Source organism: Meles meles, chromosome 9 (genome assembly GCF_922984935.1).
Source record: "Meles meles chromosome 9, mMelMel3.1 paternal haplotype, whole genome shotgun sequence".
NCBI classification, from domain to species: domain Eukaryota; kingdom Metazoa; phylum Chordata; class Mammalia; order Carnivora; family Mustelidae; genus Meles; species Meles meles.
In genome coordinates this window covers 73,565,981-73,577,042 of record NC_060074.1, presented here as the reverse complement: position 1 = coordinate 73,577,042, position 11,062 = coordinate 73,565,981, and the positions used below count along the sequence as shown (strand labels likewise).

General features: G+C 39.5%; 1 pseudogene; it reads right to left on the bottom strand.

Annotated features, from left to right (window-relative positions):
- Positions 1 to 1,733: 1,733 nt before the first annotated feature.
- On the bottom strand, positions 1,734 to 2,167 carry LOC123950429 (annotated as a pseudogene).
- Between the last annotated feature and the right edge of the window lie 8,895 nt (positions 2,168 to 11,062).

Below are 11,062 nucleotides of genomic sequence, written 5' to 3'. Positions count from 1 at the left end.
CAAGTTTCTCAATCATTAGCCATGAACAGTTATTTGTTGTTCTTGATGGTTCTTCTGGGTCATCTCCCAGAGGTAGCATAACACTCATTTGAGAGCTACTGAACCCCAGAGAGTCCACCTTCCCCCACAGTCCTCAGGGTCCAATGGATCTCAAGTCTCAGTTTCTCAGTTCTCTACTACACTCGAGGTTTCCATAGGGATTAGGATGAGGATGGAATCTCCAGGAAATTGAAAGTGCCATTTCAAAGTCAATGAATTTCACTAGGTTTTAGGAATAAATCTGGTACCCAACCACTAAATATAAGTTTTTTAAAATGGAAAAATATGAGCATATCACCCCAGAACAATTTTGGTTCCCAGTCTGGTCACATTCCTTGATTATGAACCATGTTAAATTCTTTCCATTTCTTAGATATCTTAACTCATAAACCTGGCCACTTTAAAGGGAAATTTCTGGTATTTTCTCTCTTTTTTACTCCCAATTATTAATTTAAGCAAGTTAATGCTTCTGTCTACTTCAGGCAAAACAAAGCTCTCTGACAGGAATCATTTAAGATTTTACAGAAGTGTTTTTGCAAAGTTCTAATTATGCTTATTTGTCTCAAAAGTAATTCCTGGGGCACTTGGGTGGCTCCGTGGGTTAAACCTCTGTCTTCAGCTCGGGTCATGATCTCAGGGTCCTGGGATCAAGCCCCTCATCAGGCTCTCTGCTCAGCAGGGAGCCTGCTTCACAACCCCCATCCCACCCCCACCTGCCTCTCTGCCTACTTGATCTCTGTCTGTTAAATAAATAAATAAAATCTTTTAAAAAATATGCACATCGAAAAAAAAAGTAATTCCTAATTAGCTGAATGTAAGATGACCCACAGTAGGAATTAGTTTTACTGGAAGATCTTAGCCTGTATTTCTGTGTCCATGAGTTTAGTCCTAGAGAAAGGAAACTCAGAATTATTTGCTTCATCCATCATGTAGGTCTGGTACAGGAACCTGCTCAAACTGTCCATGAGCCTGATGGGAAGTAGAATGTCAGGGCTTTGTAAGAAGAAACATAAAATCCCTGAACCCAGAGAATTAGCAGTTCATCTTGTTACTTCCTCCTCAGATGAAGAGCAATTTCAGTAGGATGAAATCCCTGAGCACAGAAGCACAGAACCTACAGGAAGGGGAGCGTCCTGAAATGGAAAAACTTTAAACTTTGTCTTGAAGAATTTTTAAGCCTCTATCCACCTCAGTTTTGTTATCTGCTTTTTAAGGGGGTCTTAATATCTATTTAGTAGGAGTATTGTAAGACCGAGTGAGATATGTGAAAGTGCCCTGTAAAATTTAAAACAATATACATACCATTACAGATTTTGAAAATTCATTTTTGTATGTCCTTTGCTTTTTTAACCTAGAAAATGCCCTGATCGGCCATAATGACCACATTACATATTTTAAAAGCATTGCTAGACTTTGATGATGGTGGTATGTAGTAGCAATAGCAAGGAAAACAGAAAGAGGAGTGTGCGTGGTGAGGTATGTGTGCATGTCCATGTGCTGGATTTTCTTCACGCCCCAAGATGATCTGTGAAAGCCTTCTAGAGTTCAGATAGGAAGGAATGTAACTTACATGGGGAATCTACCCAGACATCAGAATTCACTTTAATCTTACCACCAGAATAATATCCATCACAAGTTCATTTCACTTAAAAAAAACAAACACAAGCTCTGGCCAGTTTTGTTAAAGAAAAATTTTACATGATTTGCTTTTCACCAGTCTGTTCTGGCATGCTTCTAATGATATCAGAATCACCTGAATCAATGATAGTCAGTGTGCATACTCTGTAGTGTTACCCAAATGCTGTGCCCAGTTCAATATTATTGCCACTATAATGATGTGATGGATACCAGTGTTGGTCAACAGGGCACCGTGTTCTATTTCAGATTTCCTCAAGGCTGGGCAGTTGCTGGTGAGGATGGCCAGTTTCACTTTTCCATGTCTGACCATTTTCAGAGTCTGTTCGTGCCCCAGCACGTACTTTCTACTTTCAATAATGACTTGGAGTCTGGAGTTGATTAACTCCAGTGACTTTTCGTCTTCTTTGCAGCCATCATCCTCCTGCCTTACACGTAGGACAACCCCAACCAAGAGTAGCCGCCAAGATGGCTGAGAGCCAGAAAGGGCCATTATTATTTTTTTTTTAAATAGCTCTTTTTATTGCTAATAGCTTCAAAAACTTGTTTTTGAGATTTCTTTTTACTTTGTTACATTGGTTAAGTTACCTTAAATTAGACTTCAGATAAGAGTTTATCTTAAGAATGCTCTGTTTTTAAGAGATGAGATGAATTCCAGTCTGAAGCAAAAAGACCTGGAACAGATACCTCTCTCCAATTCCAATCCAATGGAACCCTTAGGCTGAATTCTCTCTTTAAAAAAAAAAAAAGAAGGCTGAGATGTGAGGGTGGAGAAAAGAAAGCTGATAGTGACTCACTCCAGTTTTTGGAAGGAGGAAGATCATGCTTCCACCCCCACAAGCCTAGTGCTGGGAAATCCTACTTCGGAAGATGAGGCAGATCTTGACATGAAAAAGTTTTGTTTTTTTAAAAGATTTTATTTATTTATTTATTTATTTATTTATTTATTTGTTTGAGAGAGAGAGAGAGCACAAGCATGAGCGGGGGGGAGCAGGGGCAGGCGGCTGCGGCGGGGACAGTGTGCAGAGGCAGAGGCAGAGGGAGAAGCAGGCTCTCCACTCGCTGAGCAGCGATCCTTACTTAGGACTCAATCCCAAGGACCCTGGGATCACGACCTGAGCTGAAGGCAGACGCCTAACCAACTGAGCCACCCAGGTGTCCTGACATGAAAAACGTTTTTAGTAGTGTCCCACCCTAGTTAAAAAAGCTATATTCATTGTTAGCTTCTAGATTGCACAGTTAAGAGGTAAAAACAACAAATACCCATTGCGCTTAAAGGCTTTAAAAATGCACATATCTTTTGGGGAGCAATTTCAATTTCAGAACTGTATCTTTAGAAATAATTAAAGATATGCGCAAAGATTGAGCTCCTTACTAGGCAGATCATCTCAGCTGTGTCCAGTACTTTCTCCATAAGCATCTTTGCTATAGACATCTTTGCCACAAACATTTTTGCCCCATAATAACTGGCTGTAAGGCAATTTCGCCATGAAAAATAAAATAACTGGTTGACAGTTTGGTTTCATTTCTCCATTGGTAAAGTTCCCATTTTTATATTATTTAAATCTTAGCTAGTTCTCATAATGGTCTATGCAGCAATGAGTAGACATGGTGGTCTTAAACTAGTAGATGATAAATATGTACATCAACTTATGAGAAAATATGGTGATAAACTTACTAGAAGTGTGAAATAAGAGAGTATAAAGCCAAACTGCATACTAGACTATACTATAGAAAATGATAAAATATCAGTTACAAAGGTAACAAAGATCAGTAACAAGTGCATCCTAGAGTTAACATTTCTTCCACATTTCCTATGGAACTTTGGAACATAGATTAGGGGCTTGTGACAATAGGCAAAGGACAAACAACCACATCGAAGGCTTTCACAACCCAGTACAAAGCTCAGTTACAAATATACATCCTGGCACTTGGAAAACTGATACCTCTCTTAAAGTAAGAAGAAATTAGTAATTAATTTATTAACTTTTTTCCATGTTTCACTATGTCCTTATTAATATCTCCTTTTTATTTTTTCATTATTTTCTCTTTTATGACATAATTGCCTTCTGGCCAATTAGTTATGCAGTGAAAATGTTTGCAGTACTGCAAAGTTGTCTACAGCAAAAATGTTTATAGTGAAACTATGTAGGCTATATTTACCATACCAAAATAGTAAAAGCAAATACATATCCAATAATAAGAGTTTAGTTAAATACATCCATAGAAGGTATACTATTTATGTTTAAAGTAATGTTATAGGAGGGTGCCTGGGTGGCTCAGTTGTCAAGCGTAATAATAAGAGTTTAGTTAAATACATCCATAGAAGGTATACTATTTATGTTTAAAGTAATGTTATAGGAGGGCGCCTGGGTGGCTCAGTCGTCAAGCGTCTGCCTTTAACTCAGGTCATGATCCAGGCGTCCTGGGATCAAGCCCCACATCAGGCTCTCTCCTCGGAGGGAAGCCTGGTTCTTTCTCCCTCTCCCACTCCCCCTGCTTGTGTTCCCTCTCTAGCTCTGTCTCTCTCTGTCAATTAAATAATTTTAAAAATAAATAAATAAAGTAATATTATAGGTAAATATTTATTAATGTGATAAGATTTCTAAAGTTTAGTAAATTAGAAGAGAAAAGACGGTCTTGTCGGGACATCCTAATGTCACCTCTTATTATCTCATTATTTTCATGAGTAACAATGTTTTAGGTTGACAACTTAGGTCTTAAGAGATCAATGGTGATCTGAGGATTAAAACGTAGCCTTCATCGACCCAAAATATTTAACATTCCTTCACACTTTACTAATAGAAGGTTGTGTCTTCCCACTAATTTGTACATTTGCAACATAATTTAAATGATTTCTGTGCTATAATTCTTCCTTTGCCTTAGATCCAGTCTCTGAACTCTGCAACCCCAGGTATTGACCAGGGCAGGCTGCATCACTCAGGTTCCCTTGCTGGCTGGCTTCTCTGTTGGTCTGGCCAACGGGAGGCATCCGCATGAGAACAGGTGCCAGGAGGAGGTAGATAATCATGGTATTTGTCCTCAATCCCTCCCTGCTTGGGTGCTGCAGACTTTGGCAGAAGGGGTGTCTCTCCATGAGGGTTTAGGAATGTCTCATTGTTAGTTCTGAGTCTCCCCACAATCAGGTATTCCCATAGCTTTCATCATGCCTCTTTAAGTAGTGGCTTTAATAAAGGCTCTTTAAACCCTAAAAAAAAATTTTTTTTCTAGAGTTTATTAAGGACAAACACTGGTGACAACCAATATGTGCTCAGTGGTTCCATTTCATAAAATAAATAAATGTGTGAATATAAGCATATTTTTAAAAACTCTTAAAGGGCTTCTGGTTCAAGGTGGTAGACTGAGCAGATGCATTTCCTCTCCTCTTGCTCTCCAAGTCCCACTAAAATAATTTTAAAATACACACATTCATGAAGCGCCTGGGTGGCTCAGTCGGTTAAGCGTTTGACCCTTGATTTCGGCTCAGATCATGATCTCAGGGTCGTGCGATCAAGCCCTGCATTGGGCTCCCCACTCAGTGGGGAGTCTGCTTGAGAGTCTCTCCCTCTGTCCATCTGCAGGCTCTGTCTCTCAAATAAATAAATAAATCTTTAAAAAAATTTTTAATTAAAAATACCCACAACATTCACAAAGAACATAGTTTATAAAAGTGCAGAAAGGAGCTCCCAACACTGGGTCTTGCTCCTTCTCTCAAAGTGGAAAGAATGCCAACAGATGAGACAAGAGGTTGGAAAAAGATTTTACATTTTATTTCATACTTTCTGTACTATCTGAATTTTTTCATTAATATGTATGTATTTTTGTAACTTTAAAAGTTAGTAAAGGATAGATACAAATGTATTATAAATACAGTAGCATCATTTAGCATTATCATCACTAGGGTTCACTTAAACTTAGTAAGAGTAGGTGGCAAAAAAGAAAGAACAAAGAGGGAAAGTGGAGAAAGAAAGGAGGAGGGGAGAGCAGTTGAGAACATATTAAATGGTATGGTGATTTCTGCCTTATCTTCCTTTCAGTTAGCTTGAACTTGACGCAAAGTAAATATGAAGGAGGTAATGTGAATTTGAACCATTTCTGGTTCCATGTGCTTTTCATTCTTTGAGTATCTAGTCATACTGAGTGCGATTCTAGTGTTAACAGAAACTTTTATTTTTGTTTCTTAAATAACAAGGGTTATAAACACAACTACTTCATTAACTGTTCACTGAGGAAGCAACATTCTGTTCCAAAACTGAGTGACTTAGGGTATTTTCAAGGGTAATTATCATTCCTCCCTGAATTTAGAAGTTAATTCCCAAAACAATGGAAAGCCACTGCAGAAATTAGTAATCAGTGGTGTATTAAGGTGTTTTTTGTTTTCTCCCCTCAGTCTTTTGTCATATTTCCTATTTGAAATATGAGAAAGTCTTCCTTTTTAATAAGAAGACTGTATTTTAAAAAATTTTTAACACTACCTGTACCTCTCATTCCACCTTCACTAGGCTGGTGGACCCCCATTCGCTCCTCTTCTCCAAAGGCAACATGTTTCATGACTCAACTCCAAGAGCTATCTATCTTCTTTCCTCCTACCACCGCAAATGGAACAATTTTTATGTTAGAAGATACATAACATCCTAATTTTATGCCTTACAAAACTCACTCAATACCCTGTGTTAATAGCATGTATAACTAGCCCCTCATTTTTTTGTCTTTTCCTTATATAAAGAGCTTCATGAAATTTTAAGAAACTCAAATTTCTAGGGGCACCTGGGTGGCTCAGTTAACTGAGCAATCCTACTCTTGACTTCGGCTCAGGTCATGATCTCAGGGAGATGGCTCCACCCCGAGTGTGGCTCCAGACTCAACAGGGAGTCTGCCTGTGGGTTCTTCTCTCCCTGGCCCTCCCCACCACTCTATCTCTCTCAAATAAATACATAAATACATCTTTAAAAAAAAAAAGAAAGAAACTCATATTTATATTCATCTGTAGGAAGACTGTTTTTTGGAAATTTGAAATATACAGAAAAGGCCATTTGTAGCAGAAACATTAAAGAGGCTACTACTTTATTTTATAAATTAAAACGTCATCCAAGAAACCTCAGATAACCTGGAAGAGGAACTCATGTACGGATGATTAATCTGTGCTTGTGCCTGCAAAATTGAGCAATCAGGGTTGGACTGTCCCCAAAGAACAACTCTGAAATCCTGGAAGGGCAATCCAGCCCTTATCTCGCAGGCCCGTGGGATAGCCAAACCCTTTAGATGCTTTAGAAGTTAGAGAATAAGAAGCACTGAGGGCAGCCTGCTCTTTCAGGGGGCCAAGCCCTGATGAAATATGTCTAAACCAATAGCCTGACCAGGTTACGGGGCTAATGGTGTGGGTCTATAGAAAGTGAGACTCCCAAACTCTATGTTCTCTATGGAGGATAGATACTTGGATATAGACACCTAATCACAAATTAAGGATCCAGTTTTAATTCCTTATTACGTGATGCAGAACACTTAATCTCCTGCACCCTTGTATGTTTATAGATTCAAAATGGAAAACATACTCTTTGTTTATTTTGCATATTAAAGGAGAAGCTTCTTTTGTGTATACAGTGCTGAGGTCCCAAGGTATAACTGTAAGCTTTGATTAGGAAAGGGGTGAAACACTCTATCTACAGCGAAGATGTTGGACCTTTTTAGTGTGGGAGCTAGCAGACAAGCAGTTCTTGATGAGCCCAGTGGGAAGCCTGGAAACATTTTCATGTTCCCCTTTGGCATTTTGCAACTTGTTTATTTGTTAAATTAATACCTTGGCAACAAGAATCTGATTTTTCTTGCACAGAATCCATCTCTAAGAAAATGCACACCTAGAAACTGTTGATAACAATTTGCTTGCCAAATTAGAATGAGCCCATTGACAGGGTTGGCATGGATCAGCCTTAATCCTTTCTCAGGGCACTGAAACAAAAGACACAGGGGAGTAGCTGTCAGGGGTTTTCATGTGAATCCCATTCTGCCTGACTGTTCGCAGGAGGCCTGCGCCACATCCCCCTCCCCTGCCATCTGCTGGGGGTGCTTTACAGTAAGCTCAACTGAACCATATTCAAAGACTCTCAAACAGCTACAAGTCCAGATAAAAGTTCTGAAAATCCTTCTTGAAACAAGATTCACTGAGATGCCTGACCACACCCCAGCCTGGGCCTCTTTGCTCATCACTTCCAAGATCTCAGACTAGCTGCTCAACTAGCTGCTCAACTACTTACCACCTAGCTGCACTCCCAGACTCACTACAAGTTCTTTAGGACATCCCATCCATTGCACCATTTCACTCAAAGCTTAGATACGCAAACATTTCTTTCCGGTTCAGACTGTGCTCAGCAACTCCAGTGCCATTTTCATTACTATTACCATATTCCATCCCTACCAAGCCTGCTGGGTTGGGCCTATCCTGGATTTCCACACCCCCACTCACCCACTTCACCCTACCCTACCATCTTTGTTCAGTCACTGCCCACTTGCAGAAGGCCACAGTGTAGACTCTGCAAGTCTGTACCACTTTGCCCCTTAATCACCTATGACAGACCTCCAGCTTATCCCTTAAGGTCAACAATATTTGATAAGAAAGATGTCAAAGGCGTATTTTCTGCTCCCCCTGCACTTTAATTCCTCCTTCTTTCTCTACTTTCTGAGATGGGAACTGAATAGGGAAATACCAAATTGTTCTGGAGAGGGTGAACTAAATGTGTTTAGCTTATGGAGCCTGGCTTCAGAGGGAGGAATTGGAATCCTACCCATCCAACTGTGATATCCAACTTTAAGCCTTAAGCATCTAAAAGAAGAACAGTTGTGAAAACACCCAACTTCTTGTGAGAGCCAGACCAAACGAGGTAATGGATATATGAAAGCACTTTGTCAACTGTAAACCATTTTAAATCAGACAGGTCACATTAACAATCATTTTAGTGATTCTTGTCAGAAGGAAACAGCCAAGACCTGGAATGAATGGAAAAGTCAGTAAATCTCCCCTCTCCTACCTCCTTCTCCCTGGCCTCACCCCTCAAGTTCCAACACTCACTGTCTTCCTATCACACCCAATCTCCCACTCCTTTTTCCTCACCCAGATTTCCTTACCCCCTCTAGTACCAGGGGAAGCTTCTCAACTAGCTATTGATTTCATCAGATTATAGAAATTCACGATAAGGTGTGAATGGGGATTAATTCTGGAATACATTTATACATATATATATATATTTTAAAAGATTTTATTTGACAGAGAGAGCACAAGCAGAGGGAGCAGCAGTCAGAGGGAGATGCAGGCTCCCCACCGAGCAAGGGGCCAGTCGCAGGGCTCGATCCCAGGACCCTGGGACCATGACCTCAGCTGAAGGCAGACGTTTAACCGACTGAGACACCCAGGCACCCCCATTTATATTTTAAAAGAATTTGTTTATCGAGGGAATTGCATATTGATAGAATGGTCTTAGAGGGAAAAGGGAAAATGACTTTTTTAATGTAGTTTTGATTTTTGGTTGGTAGTTTTGATTTTTATATAGTTCTGATTTATTTTTTCGGATTTACATGTGCTAGTCAGCAGAAATCGTATTTTCACCAAAAACTATGCACAAGAATGTGCACAGGCGCATTATTCTGGCCCAACCAGAAACAATTTGAATGCTCATCAGCAGTAGAATAGATAAAGTGTAATCTAGGGGCACCTGGGTGGCTCAGTCAGTGAAGCTTCTGCCTTTGACTTAGGTCATGATCTCAGGGTCCTGGGACTGAGCCCCAGGTCCGGCTCCCTGCTCGGTGGGAGCTTGCTTCTTCCTCTCCTTCCTGCTTGTGCTCTCTCTCCCTATCACTGTGACTATCTGTCTCTCTCAAATAAATAAATAAAAATAAAATCTTTAAAAATAAATAAAGTGTATGCTAGTCACATAATGGAATACTACACAGCAATGAGAATGAAGAACTAAAACTTTATACAACAACATAGATAATATCTCACAGACATAATAGTGAGTAAAGAAAGCCAGGCACAAATGAGTACACACCATGTGATTGCATTTATATAAAGCTGAAGTCAGGAGTACCTGTGTGGCTCATTTGGTTGAGTGTCCAACTCTTAATTTAGGCTCAGGTCATGATCTCAGGATCCTAGAATCGAGCCACGAGTCAGGCTCTGAGCCTAGCAGGGAGTCTGCTTAAAGATTCTCTCTCTCCTCTCTCTGCCCCCCCCCCCGCCCCGCTCACACATGCACATGTGTGCTATCTCCTTCTCTCTCAAATAAACAGATAAATCTTATATAAAGCTAAAGTCAGATAAAATGAATCTCTGATGTTAGAAATCAGGATTGTTCACCCATTTGGTGGGGAAGTAATAGTGACTAGGAAGGAGACATGAAGGAACTTCTGAGGTCATAAGAATGTTCTATTCCTTGATCTGAGGATTGCTTACATAGCTATAAAGATTGTGTGAATTCACTGAGCTATAAATTTATGTATGCATGAATACATACTTAAAACATGCATACATGTTAAACTTAAGTATAGCATGCATGTTATACTTAAAAGTTTATTTAAAAATTAGCAATACATGTTTACTGTAAAAAAATCTAGAATATAGAAAATGCCTACTGTTAAGTGATAGCTTTCATAAAAGGTAAAATCATGACTCATATAAATATACAATGAGCACATATCAAAGGTTTTATTTAACTCATTAATTAATGAGGAAACCAGTAAGATGTTATAACCAGTTCAAATGGATTTGTATTATGGAGATTTTTATTATCTACCAGACAAAATTCATTTCCATTGCATTAATGGAATCATTTGCATAGCTATAATAGGAAATATTTGCATTAATATCAATTTTCTACATGTTAACCTCTTTCTCTGCAAAGTTGTAAAATAATGGCCAAGGACAATGAAAGCAAAAATAGCCAGAATGGATGAGCTAAATTTCACCCACTAAATTTCAAAGATTTTTGTACAATAGAATAAACCAAAACCACCTGTAATCCTTCTGGTCAGGGATAACATATAGTAATTTTGTGCCATATTTTTTTTTTGAACTTTTTTTTTTTTTAAAGATTTTATTTATTTATTTGACAGACAGAGATCACAAGTAGGCAGAGAGGCAGGCAGAGAGAGAGAGGAGGAAGCAGGCTGTCCGCAGAGCAGAGAGCCCAATGCAGGGCTCGTTCCCAGAACTCTGGGATCATGACCTGAGCCGAAGGCAGAGGCTTTAACCCACTGAGCCACCCAGGCGCCCCTTGTGCCATATTTTTTTAAGATCTACTATTTAAGAGAGATAGTTGGGGTGGACAGGGCAGAGGGAAAGGGAGTTCCTCTGAACGTGGAGCCCAGTGGAAGGCTCAGTCTCATGACCCTGAGATCA